Source organism: Muntiacus reevesi, chromosome 19 (genome assembly GCF_963930625.1).
Source record: "Muntiacus reevesi chromosome 19, mMunRee1.1, whole genome shotgun sequence".
NCBI classification, from domain to species: Eukaryota; Metazoa; Chordata; class Mammalia; order Artiodactyla; family Cervidae; genus Muntiacus; species Muntiacus reevesi.
The window spans coordinates 39,149,962-39,163,715 of record NC_089267.1 but is presented as its reverse complement, the minus strand read 5'-3'; positions in this window follow the sequence as shown (position 1 = coordinate 39,163,715).

Sequence of the window (13,754 nt, the reverse complement as noted above, 5' to 3'; positions counted from 1 at the left end):
ATGATAACCATATCTCAGCTTATTATCATGAGGATTAAAGGAGAACAGGCATGGAGACCACTTAGAATAGATCAGGCACATGGTAAGTCCCTGATGCACTTAGTTATGTCTATTAGTACACTGGAATTGCTCAATAAATCATAGATCATAGATTCTGTAATTAGGTTGCTAAAATGTAGCCACTATACCATGTCCAAAGACAAAGGAAATGTGCTCCTTGTATCAAGCGTATCAGAAAGGTATGAAGGAGCTTTCTAAAAATTCAGAGTCCTTGGATCCATTCCAGAAGTACTGGATCAGAATCCAATGAGGCTAAAAATCTTGCTTTTCAAGCATTTTCCATTTTCAAACATTTCCCAGCATTTTCAAACATTCCATTATTCTGAAGTATACTAAAGTTTGAAAATTCCCAGGTGTGTAAGGTAAGAATGCTCATCCCCTTGGGGCACCCTCTGTCGTAGGCAGAATAATGGCTCCCCAAAGATGTTGTAAAGAAATGTCTTAAAGAGATGGGAATACTGACCACCATACCTGCCTCCTGAGAAACCAGTATTCAGGTCAAGAAGCAAAGTTAGAACTGGACATGGAACAACGGACTGGTTCAAAATCAGGAATGGAGTACATTGAGGCTGTATATCATCACTCTGCTTATTTAACTTATATGCAGAGTACATCATGTAAAATGCCGGGCTGGATGAAGCACAAGCTGGAATCAAGATTACTGGGAGAAATATCAATAACCTCAGGTATGCAAATGACACCACCCTAATGGCAGAAAACGAAGAGGAACTAAAGAGCCTCTTGATGAAGGTAAAGAGGAGAGTAAAGAAGCTGGCTTAAAACTCAACATTCAGAAAACTAAGATCACGGCATCTGGTCCCATTCCTCTATGGCAAATAGATGAGGAAAAAAATGGAAACCGTGTGAGACTTTATTTTCTTGGGCTCCAAAATCACTGTGGATGGTAACTGCAGCCATAAAATTAAAAGACTCTTGCTCCTTGGAAGGAAAGCTATGACAAATCTGTACAGCATATTAAAAAGCAGAGACATCATTTTGCCAACAAAGGTTCGTCTAGTCAACACTATGGTTTTTCCAGTAGTCATGTACGGATGTGAGAGTTGGACCATAAAGAAGGCTGAGTGCCGAAGAAATGATGCTTTTGAACTGTGGTGTTGAAGAAGACTCTTGAGAGTCCCCTGGACAGCAAAGAGATCAAACCAGTCAATCCTAAAGGAAATCAAGCCTGAATAGCCATTGGAAGGACTGATGCTGAAGCTGAAGCTCCAATACTTGGTCACTGGTTTGAAGGGCCAACTCATTGGAAAAGATTTGGATGCTGGGAAAGATTGAGGGCAGGAGGACAAGAGGGCAAAAGAGGATGAGACGGTTGGATGGTATCACTGGCCCAATGGACATGAATTTAAGCAAATTCTGGGAGACAATGAAGGACAGGGAAGCCTGGCATGCTGCAGTCTGTGGGGTCACAGTCGGATATGACTGAGTGGCTGAACAACAGCAACGAAAGATGTCTATGTCCCAGTGCCTGGAAACTGACTGTCTTAGATTATATGGCAAGGGAGAATTTAAGTTGCTAATTAACAGATTTCAGAATAAGAAGATTATCTCCCCAATGTAATCACAAGTGTTCTTACATGGAGTAGACGTAGACAGAAGAGTTGGAACCAGAGAGACAGTGTTCTGAGGAGGACTCCTCTGACTTTGAAGATGGAGGAAGGGCCACCAGTCAAGGAATGAGGACAGCCTCCAGAAGCTGAAAAAGGCAAGAAAGAGATTCTCATCTAGCACCCTCAGAAGGAATGCAACCCTCTTTGACTTCAGCCTGTGAAACCCAACCTGGGCTTCTAACCTCCAGAATCATCAGGATAATAAAATGGTGTTATTTTAAGCCACTAAGCTTGTGGTGACGTCACAGCAGCAACAGGAAGCAAATGTGTCCTCTTCGACCAGGTTGGACTCATGTCACTAGATCTGGAAGACCCAAGAGGTCCAGCCGTGGGCTAGAGTGGGCGCCCGTGGCTGAGAGGAACGGCAGGGGACGGGGGATAGGTTGCCTGTTTCATAGGCTGTCTTCATGGCTTGGCTGACCCGCAACCACACACACACACACACACACACACACACACACACACACACACACACACACACACACACACACACACACACACACACACACACACACACACACACCCAGAGACCCAAAGGACCTCAACCAAGAGGGCCTGAAGCACATGAACGTGTGCTATTGGTTCTGCTCAGATCCTGAGGAAATGAAAAGGAGTGTGGCGGATCCTCCCCTAATTCTCTGGAGCTGGACAAAGGGAGGTTCTCACACCCACACCCTCACCGAGATGGGGCCACTGCCTGGCTTCCTTCTCTCCCCAGGCTCTTCCTGCAGTGGGCCAGCCTTAGCTAGGCCTTCCTCCTTCTCTTGCCCTCCTGCCCTCCACCCTGCCGTCCTCAGCCCCCTGCTCTCCAAGCTGCTGGGACCTACTGACAGGCACTGTGCTGACCGTCTGACACATGCCATCTCTTCTTCCTGATTTCTTTATAAAAATTTAAAAACATACAGAAAACTTGAAAAAGTGATTACCCACGTGCCTGTCACTTAGATTCAACAATGCCTAACATATGCCATATTTGCTTTATATACTTATATATCAGGTGTATGTGTGTGTGTGTGTGCATGCATGTGTTTCTTTTTACCAAATCTTCTGAATATTCAGCCATCACAACTCTTCCCCCTAAATGCCTCAGCATGCATCTTTCAACCCCATCGTTTCCTGGCAAAGTACAATTATCAGCTCTGCTTTACCCCTGAGGAATTTGAATGTAAGTATTTGAGATTCAGAGAAATGAAATGACTTGTTCAGAATCACACAAATGGTCAGTGATGGGATGGGGACTTGACCCAGTTTCGCCTCCTGTCTTCTGTGTGAATGGTTCTAGAGCTCAGAATTCTGGTCATCCCAGAAGAGCATGCCTCTGACTTGGAGATTCCTCCCATGAGAAAACTCAAAGCATTTCAGAGTAACAAATTTTCATCTTAACAGTATCCTCTTAAGGTGAGAGCCACCACTTGCCAAGAAGTGAGGTAAATTCTAAGACGGCAGATTGTGGGAAAAGATGTTCAGGGTGCAGGCCCCAGAGGCGGAGCCCACTGCCAGTAGGCTGAACACCAGTAACAGCATGGAGCAACCCCCTGACGTCCCTGAGTGACCGCCCATGTCAGATCCCTTAAAGCAGGAGACTGGTGAACTGTCCCGATTTTATGGTGGAAACACAAAAGCATAAAGGGGACCTGCTCACAAAAGAATTTAGTTCTCAAATAATGAAGAAAGGCCTAATAGTGTGGGCCTCCAAGTCTGGGCTGTTAACTACCTGAACCAAAATAACCTGGAAAACTTGTTCGGAATGAGACCCCCAGGTTGACCCTAGATCCAGGGAATCATATCAGCTGGGGGTGGGATCCTGGACTCATAATACCTTCCCCAGGCCACTGCTAACCAATTTGAGGTAGGGAAGCCATGGCCTGACCCCTAGACACCACCCTGCCCCTCGCTGTACCACACAGCATGGTACTACACTACCACTGGGCTCCCTGCCGAACTGCTCTCCTTTCTCAATGATCCTTTTGTAAAACATCTCAGTGGTTTACTTTTTAATTTTTAATAATCTGTCTTATCTACAGTAAAATTCACTCTGTGTGTACACAGTTCTGAGTCCTCTAGCCACCATCATAATCAAGATGCAGAATAGTTCCATCGCCCCAGCAGGAACTCCTCCATGCTCCCGGTACCCTTCTAGTCAAACCCCTCCTGAGCACTTGTCCCTGGTGACCACTGGTCTGGTCCCATCTCTGTAGTTCTGCCTCCCCCAGAATGTCACTTGCATGGAATTATACAATACACAGCCTTTGGAGTTTGGCCTCTTTCACTTGGCATAAAGTATTTATGATAGGTAACATCATCATGTTATAAGCATAACATTCATATAAGCAACAAAAAGGAGTCCTTTTGTTGCTTATATGAATGTACCAGAGTCATTTATCCATTCCCCAACTGAAGAACATTTGGGATGTTTCTGAGTTTTCATGATAAACCCAATTATCTTAGTTAACTGATTGTTTTCCATGGGAGAGGAAAAATCTGTTATAGCGGCCATGTGGTAAGAGGGGATAAGTGGTGAGTTAAAGACAGTGGCTCAACCAGGGTTCCTGCCACTGGGTCACCTCTTTAAGAGACTAGGTTCAGTCAGGAAAACTTAAAGTTTGTCATTATAGTAAACCTCTGGTCCTCCAAAATCATAAAAATAACAGCTTCTGATGAATGCCTCACAGTCTATTTCTCACAAATGTTGGGGGTTGGGGGGAGGTCCTCCAAGGTCACCATCCTTCTTCGCTACAGTTTACAATGCTTTTGCCCAACTGGATCTATTTGATCTTCCAACAGGCCCTCGAGGAAGAAAGGCAGGTATTTTCACTTGCATTATTTTAAAGATAAGATTGTGGGAGCTCGAGGAAGCTGGTATTTATCCAGAGTCAACAAAGGCCCTAGGTTGGAGAGAAAACCTGGTTCTTCAGATTCTCAACTCAGTGTTCTCTGGCTTTAGAGTTTTACAACCTCTACAGATGGACAACGTGAGAGTGGCCTTTATCTCTTTCATCTGCGTGTTGGAGAATCAACTCTTGCTCAGAGCAAGTGATAGGATGTGCAGAAAGACAACAGAACAGGTTTGAATCATGTCTCTTTGCTGGCCTCAATGTTCTCATCCATAAGATGGGTGAAATAATTCCTACCCCCTACTGTGTCTGCACAGATGAGAGAGCCCGGAGAAGCTAATAATCCTGGTGGGTAAGGCATACGAGGGCTTTCCTGGTGGCTCAATGGAAAAGAATCCACCTGCAATGCAGGAGACCCAGGTTTGATCCCTGGGTCAGGAAGATCCCCTGGAGGAGGGCATGGCAAGCCACTCCAGTGTCCTTGCCTGTGAATCCCATGGACAGAGGCGCCTGGTGGGCTACAGTCTAGTCCAGAGGGTCACAAAGAGTCGTCCACGACTGAAGTGACTGAGCACAGCAGAAAGGCAAACGAGGCACCCCACAAAGAGCAGTACTTGCTAATTACTTGGTTTCTTAGGAGGAACCATAGAAGGTGCACACCACTAACTCTGCAGTGGGTGCCCTCCGCTCTCAACCCTGCGTGGGACTTCTGAGGTCTCCTTTTCCTCTGGCAGTGACGGAGGAAACCAAGGGGTTAAGGAGGAGGCTGGAAGCTGGCACAGCTGGGGCCCATTAGCTCCTAATGAGGGCCCAGCCCGGGAAGGAGGCCTTGCAGCTGTGAGGAGGGGCGCTGAGGGTGTCTCCTCAGAGGAAACTCGGGATGGAAATTTTGTTTTTCTTCATTCTGAACTTGGTTTTACACTCCAGAGGGGGAGTTCTTCGTGTCTGAACTTGGCGTTTGAGCCCTGACGCTGGTGATTTTCGTAGTAAATGGCTCGCTGCTCCCTATGGGGCAATATTGCTATTGATGTTGGGCCAGGGTGGTTAGGAAACGGGATCTTCCAAATGGGGACTCTGTGGTCTGGCCACACGGAGCTGCCTTCTCCACAAGCAGGGCTGGGGGTGGAGACACTTAGCCCGCAGGGTGGGGTTTGAGGTAAAGCGGCCTTTCTCCTCCACCACTCCCCTCCCTGCCCCCTTCTCCGCATTACCATTATTATTACTATTATTATTGCCCCAGCGTTACCTGCTTTCTGGCCTCAGGCTCCACCAGGAGAGGGGGCTGAGTTAGGAACACCTAGGCTGGAGGAGCCTCCTCAGAGCAGAAAAGGGGGAGACCAGGGTGCCGACAGGTCCCTGCTGAATGAAGAGTGTTTTCTGGCTGCCTGTCCGTCTCCCACGGCACAGGCCCCCTGACCAGACCCTTAGTGGAGAAGCGGGGGAAAGAGCCGCGGACAGGCCTGGAGAAGGCCTGGACACCCTCATCCTCTCGGGGAGGCCTTCCTTGACTGCCAGGCAGCCGTGGGTGCCTGTGCCATCTTCCCTCGGCCCCCATCCCCTTCTCCATGCAGCACTGGTCACACGACTGTAATCGTCCCTCCGTCTTGCCATTACTCGTGTGGCTGGCCATGCGCCTGCTGCAAGGCCACATGCGGCCGTGGGAGCCACCTCAAACATGCTCACGGAGTAACTGAAGGCGTTTGAAGAGAAGCAGGACCTCTAAAGGCATCCGCAAGAGTGAGCTGAAGGGGCCTGTGTCCCCAACATCACCCGCTCGGCATTTTGTCCTGCTGGAAAAGCCCTCACCGAGGAGTGCCAGGTAAGAGCCTGCACTCCTGCCCTTGTAGTTTGATTTCCTTTGAGTTTCTCCTTCCTTTTTCTTCCAACCATTCTGCAGAAGCAGAGAGTACGGGCTTAGTCTGAGGCACATGTGGCTTTTGTCTTCACAGCTGCTGTAGGCACTGTAGGTCTGCTGTCCCTGTGGGTCATCCAGACATGCAGACACCATCCAAGTGAGCACGTTCCCTGAACTCACTTCGCGTGTTCTTGATGGTGGCTTCACGCCCCGCCTCTTTGATGCTGAGGTCTGAGGGCTCCATGCCAATACAAAGCCAATTCAGTCCCAGGTGTTGCGGAAGGGAGGCTGAAAAGGACAGAAGCACTCAAGCCAGGTGCCTCCATAGTGGGGGAGGGGAGGAGATAGAGCTTCCATCCACGGTCTAGTCAGCAGATGGACAGCCAACGAGGGCACGGCGTGAGAAGAGCTGGGACGGGATGAAGGATGGAGGAGGTGCCCAGATGGAAAAGCCCATGACCCTCTGGACATGCCCGAGTTCTCACGGCCCACCCCTCTTGTTCACCTTGACTGGGGTGGTTAGTTGTCCCCTACCTGCCCCCTCAGCAGGCCACCGTCTCTCCTTCCAGGCAGGGGTGGACGGGAAGAGGCTCAGGAGCCAGTCTAACTGAGCCAGTAATACATTCAGTTGACTCGCAGAAGCTTTTATTTCCACGTATTCATTTGTTGATGTTTTTCCTCATCCTCATTGCCCAAGAGGATTGATTATGCACGAAACGGTGATGTGTATTCTATGATCTGCTTAGAGAATTACCTCAGTGTTGGCCAGAGCTTAGCATTCTTAGCCACATGGGGCTCGGAGGTGCAGTCAGCGGGACCCAGAATTCCTGGGCGTCCTGCGGGCAGGCGGTGAGCACCGTGCAAAGACAGGGCCAGGGTCGCCCACCCCCAGGCTGGAGTCTCCCTCTCCCTGAAGCTGGCTTCCCCCACTGGCTTCGTGCCCAGGGGCCTCCATGGGCTCCTCAGACCCCTCTCCTCTCAGTCCCCCCTTGCAAACCCCACTGCTCAGGCCGTGGAGGTCACTGTGGTGGGACCAGCCTCACAGCTCAGGCCAGAGAGAGGAATCCTGGGCCCTCGCTATTTTCAGAGCTAAAATTGAAGCCCATGGTTTATTTGCTCAGCACTTAATTAGACTCCAGCCCAGCGCAGGGCCGCCTCCTTCCCGCCCACAAGCGAAGGCCTGACCAGTGGGTTTGGGAGCTGACGCCATGTCACAGGCGGGAGGTTGGGGCCTGGAGTATTTTTACAAACTCAAGGCTGCGGAAAACAAACCGCTTGGCCCCCAGCCAGTTAGCCTAAGTCGGTTGGGAGAGGGAGGGAGCAGGAAAGCGTTATATCATCCTTCCTTCTTTGAACTGCATCGTAAATCTGCCAGACAGGAAACAGGGATCTGGAGAGGAGGGGGGAAGGGGGGCAACCCGTGAGGCTGCCCAGGTTACCAGCACCCTGGGAGCCTGGCTTCGGGAGGGGCCCTGCTGGAGGGGGAGGGGATGGGCGGGGTGGGGGTGGGGAGGGCAGGTGAGCGGGCACAGGGGTCATGCTGAAAGCTTCCGGGGTCAGGTTGGGATTGGGGTGCGTGTAGGTGCCTGAGGGTGATTGCTGGGATCTACTTTTTGTAGAGAAGAGGTTTTAGAGCTGGAAGGGATTTGAGAGACCTCTTTAATGAGGATGTTGAGGGCAACAAAGGAAAAATAAATTACCTGAAACCACACAGTTAATGAGACCGGAAGTGGGGACGGGGGTCTTCTGACTCTTAAGATGGCTGTCCACCAGGCCCCCTTCACAGCGCTGTTCCTTGGCTTTCATGGGGACACAATCAGGTAAAGGTAAGGCTCAAACCACTTGCAAATGCGTTTGGGTGAAATGACATGTTAATTCACATTAAGAGCTAAATAATTGATGTTTAATACTTTACTGGGGAGAGAGTTTGATGGGAGGTCCCTGAGCTCCACACTTCTGACCACCAGGATGGGGAGGCATCATCGTGTTTCTGACAGGGTTCTTGGCCTTCCCTAGTCAATAGAAGTTGATAAGAGGTCAGACAGGAAATTCAGGTAAGGCTTTACTGGGGCTGCTGCTGCAGTGGAGGGGAGTGAAATCAAGTAACACATTACCTTCCTTGCTTCCTGATAGGGCCGGGGAGGGGGTGCGCTGGTACCTTATGGGGTAAGGGTGGGGTGTGTCCAGGGATCAGGCCAGAGGTATAACTTAGGTAGTTTGCCTACCCATTTGGTGGTGGTGTGTGCGTGGGCTATGCTCAGTACGCTGCCCTTGCTCACAGCTTTTCAAAGTGGCGGTTGGGTTCTTGGTCTTCGTGCGACTTGTGTCCATAATTTGCCCCCAGTGCACACACACAGCTATTTTTAGTTCCATATAGTGTCTTTGTAGTTTGTTGCTTGAGGAAACATTTGATCAGGTGCAAGTACTAGGTCAAAGGGCCCCGGCTCCCAGCCTGTCTCAGTCTGTTTGTGATCAATCTAAGGCCATCTCAGCCTTGGTGTTTCTGGAAGGCATAGGTGAGAGGAAGCTGAGACCTGTGATGTCTCTCAAAAGATCTAGATACCCGTCTTGGAAGCACCATTACTGTCGGATTAAACTATGCTCACCCATGAAGTCACAGAAACTCCTATGTTTTCCAACTCTTCCTTCCCCTCCCACAGCACTCCTGAGGCTACTTCTTTAAAAAAAAAAAAAAAAAAAAATCTATTTATTTGGCTGCCCTGAGTCTTAGTTGCAGCATGTGGGATCTTCAGTCTTTGTTGTGGCATGCAGGATTTTTTAGTTGTGGCATGTGGACTCTTCCTGGAAGTATGTGGGATTTAGTTCCCTGATCAGGGATCAACCCGGGTTCCCTGCATTGGGAACGCAGAGTCTCAGCTAGTGGACCACCAGGGAAGTCCCCTGAGGCTGCCTCTTAAACGAGGAATCCAGTAGATGAGAATAGTACAAGCCCTCCCTGCACACTACAGGACCCTAAATTAAGTTAAACAATGGCCATAGCCAACATTTATTTACTTATCTTGCCAAGTGCTTCACTAGCATTACCTCATGTCATCTTGATAACTATTGTTATCATCATCCCCATTTCACAATGAGGATATTGAAGCTCAGAGAGGTTAAATAATTTGTCCAAAGTAATCCAGCTAGGACCAAAACTTGACCCAAGGCAGACTTATTCTACTGCCTATGTTTCAACTACTCCAGACTGCTTCTGCTGGTGGAAACAAAATTTTCTGGAGTATAGATGGGGCTAAATAGAGTTTTACCCAAGAGCAAGAATAAGACACACACCCTGTTTATTACTTTGGCTAGAGGATACTGAAGGATGAGGAGTATTTGGCCCTGGAGAGTGTCTGGCTGAGAGTGGAAGTTAGACCTCGATTACCATATTCTATGTTCTATGCCTGGTGTTTGGTGCACATTTCTGCTCTTCTGGGCAGATAACCTAAATATCTTCTTCACTTCTCTTTGGTATCTGGAGCCATCAATGTCATATCATTTCCATTTCATTCTTATATCTGTCACACAACTCATCTCCATGACCTAGACCTGCAATTATTTAGTGTCTGCGGAATGCAAAGGAAGCTGGTTCTTGATACCCAGGGACAGTTGATTTAGGCCCCTAGTTGTTTCCTCTTCACCTCCTGATACTTGCTTCTCTGCTACTTACATTCTGTCACCTCCACCAGGAAGCACACAGGTGGAAGGAAAGCATGCTCATTGTTAGTCTTTTGTTGTCAACTAACTTCGTTCCCACTAGAAAAAGACTAGTGGGGAAGTAGTTAGGCGTGTAGGTCACCCTTTTGCCTGTGCATTCCCTGTAATTCGATAGCCTAGGTACTGTCTAAACTTTTTTCTTAGTTGGGCCTTGACTGTGTTTGTGGAATTATCTGTCGTCTTTCACCCATGACCCACCCTTGATCAAATTCTGTAATTGAGGAATATGGACAGCACTAGAATTTCACTGTCTCTCATTTAATTACTGCATGTAAGGTCCTAGGACACTTCTTAATCCAGAGTAAACTTTCAGTAATTGTTGATTATTGTTGACATTGTAACATATTATTTGAAAAATAATACTCAATATCCAAGGCATCAATTATATTTGTTATCCTGAGTTTTTTTTTTTTTTTAATAGCAACTGAGATTGAGTTTTAAAGCAAAGTTTCCTTAAGGGCAGGAACCAAGGTTGATAAAATAGAGCAGTACTACTTACTGATTCCTTAAGGGGAGACTTCTGCTTCCAGACGTTACAGACTTTTATTGGGTTGGCCAAAAGGTTCATTCATGTTTTTCCATAACATCTTATAGAAAAATCTGAACGGCTTGTTTGACCAACCCAGTATCAGACCAGTTCTCCATGTGAGAACAAGAAAAACCTAGATTTTTTTAAAAACTCAGAATTATCTGTTTGGAAGCACTGGCGAGCAACTAAGACAAGGTCAAAGGTGGTAGAGAAAAATGAAACACAAAGAGTGAGTAGCTTAATATACAGCTGATTTCTCCATAAAGTATTTGGAATTTTAAATAAGTACAGAGATGCTGAGCGGCTGACCAGGGTTGTTGGAAATTCCACAGGCCTAAGGAAACAAAAATTGGGATTTAAGTCTTTCCAAAAGGAGGTGTTCTAGTAAATGCCCCAGTCTTTCAGCTGGAAACCTTGAAGGTCTATACCCTGGTAGTAAAGCTAGCCTGAAAACAGACTAGTACTCACAGAGACTGAAATGCAGATCTGAATCAATTCAATCAGATTTGATTGGGATTGATTTGATCGATGGATTTGAATAGGATATATTCTTCTAGCTATCTGCTTGCCAGAAACAAGTAGATTCTCTTTGGAAGAAGCTAACACCATCCAGAGCCTCAAATTATCATTACAATTTTTCATGCACAGTATATACATTTAAAAAACAGGCATGCCAGAAGATAGAACCGAATAACTGAAAACTAAGAGAAAAAAGATATAATTCAAACATATATGTTGAATCTCTTTTAAAAATAATCACATAAAAATTCTAGGACTGAAATTTAAAACTCAATGGAAGAGTTTAAAAGCAGATTACACACAACTGAAGATATGACTCATAAATTTGAATATAAGCCAGAAGAAAATATGCAGATATCACTATAATAACAAGATAAAACATTTATAAAAAGAGCCTATGATATATATGGCAGCCAGTGTAAACTTTGTGTAGTTAGAGTCCTGGAAGGAAAGGAGAGAGACAACGTAGCATAAATGATTTGAAGAGATAATAATCTGAGGATTTAAAAACTGACGAAAAAAACATGAAGTCATAGTAAAAGCGCTACAAGCCTTAAGCAGGTAAGAACAAAGAGAGTAATCATTAGGCACATAATAGTAAACTAGTGAAAACAACCAAAGAAAAAACTATAGAAGCGGCCTATGTTAAAAAACCAAATAGACAGCAGCAACAAAGCTATACTTTGCTTAGAGTAACAGTTGGGGGTGTCCAGCTGCTCAGTCGTATCCAACTCTTTGCGGCCCCGTGGCCTGCAGCACGCCAGACTTCCCCATCCTTTACCATCTCCAGGAGCTTGCTCAAACTCATGTCTGTTGAGTCGGAGCTCCCATCCAACCATCTCATCCTCTGTTTTTGCCTTCTCCTCTTGCCTTCCATCTTTCCCTGAGTGAGACTGTTCTTTACATCGGGTGGCCAAAATATTGGAGTTTCAGCTTCACCATCAGTCCTTCCAATGCATATTCAGACTTGATTTCCTTTAGGATTGACTGGTTGGATCCCCTTGCAGTCCAAGGGACTCTCAAGAAAGAGTCTTCTCCAACACCGCAGTTCAAAAGCATCAATTCTTCGGCATTCAGCCTTCTTTATGGTCCAACTTTCACATCTATACATGACTACTGGAAAAACTGTAGCTTTGACTATATGGACCTTTTTTTGGCAAAGTGATGTCTCTTCTTTTTAATACGCTGTCTAGGTTTGTCACAGTTTTTCTTAAGGAGCAAGTATCTTAATTTCATGACTGCAGTGATTTTTGAGCCCAAGAAAATAAAGACACAATAAGGAAATTTTCTAAAGAAAATATAGAGACACAATTTTCAACCAAAACTTTGAAAGTCAAAATAATAAAATGACATCTTTAAAAGGTTAAAAGAAAATAACTGCTAACCCAGAATTCTATGTTCAGGTATTATTCAAAAGTGAAATAAATCATTTCCAGCCAAATGAAAAACTGAGATGATTTATAGCTGGCTAACAGACACCAAAGAGAAAACTAAACAGTTTTTCAGGTAGAAAGAAAAGAATCCCCCAAGGAATCAAGAAGATACAAAAAGGAATATTACATTGTGTGTGTACACACACCCCACATCATATTTACCCATTCATGGATGTAGGCATGTGACAATGTACGCCAGACATGTGAGCTAACTTTTGTGATTGGACATGTAAACACATGTTCTCATCTTTGAAAGTTCACAACTTGAAGTTTTGTATGTAGAGGACTCACTGTAATGGCCATTCTGACTGTTGTGAGATGATATCTCACAGGGGTTTTGGTTTGCATTTCTGTAACTGAAATTAGTGATGTTGATCATCTTTTCATATGCCTGTTGGCCATTTGTATGTTTTCTTTGGAGAAATGTCTGTATAGATATGCCCATTTTTTTCTTTATTTAGACCTTCCCTGGTGGCTAAGATGATAAAGAATCTGCCTGCAATGTAGAAGACCTGGGTTCGATCATTGGGTGGGGAAGATCCCCTAGAGAAAGGAATGGCAACACACTCCAGTTTTCTTGCCTGGAGAATTCCATGGACAGAGTAGTCTGGTGGGATATGGTCCATGGGATGAAAGAGTCAGACACAACTGAGTGACTAATACACACACATTTTTTGATTGGGTTATTTGGTTTTTTTGATATTGAGCTTTTTGAGCTGTTTATATATTTTGGCCTCCAGTGCTTTGGCCACCTGATGAAAAAAGCATAGTCATTGGAAAAGACCCTGATTCCAGGAAAGATTGAGGGCAGGAGGAGAACGAGGCGTCAGAGAGTGAGATGGTTGTGTGGCATCATTGACTCAATGGACATGAGTCTGAGCAAACTCCAGGAGGTGGTAAAGGACAGGGAAGCCTGACGTGCTGCAGTCCATGGGGTCACAAAGAGTGAGACACAACTTAGCTACTGAACAATATATTTTGGAAATAAATCCTTTGTCAGTTGCATTGTTTGCAAATATTTTCTCCCATTGCATAGGTTGTCTTTTTGTTTTGTTTATGGTCTCCTTTGCTGTACAAATGCTTTTAAGTTTAATTAGGAGCCATTTGTTTGTATTTGATTCCATTACTCTGGGAGATGGATCCAAAAAAATATTGCTCTGATTTATGTCGAAGAATGTC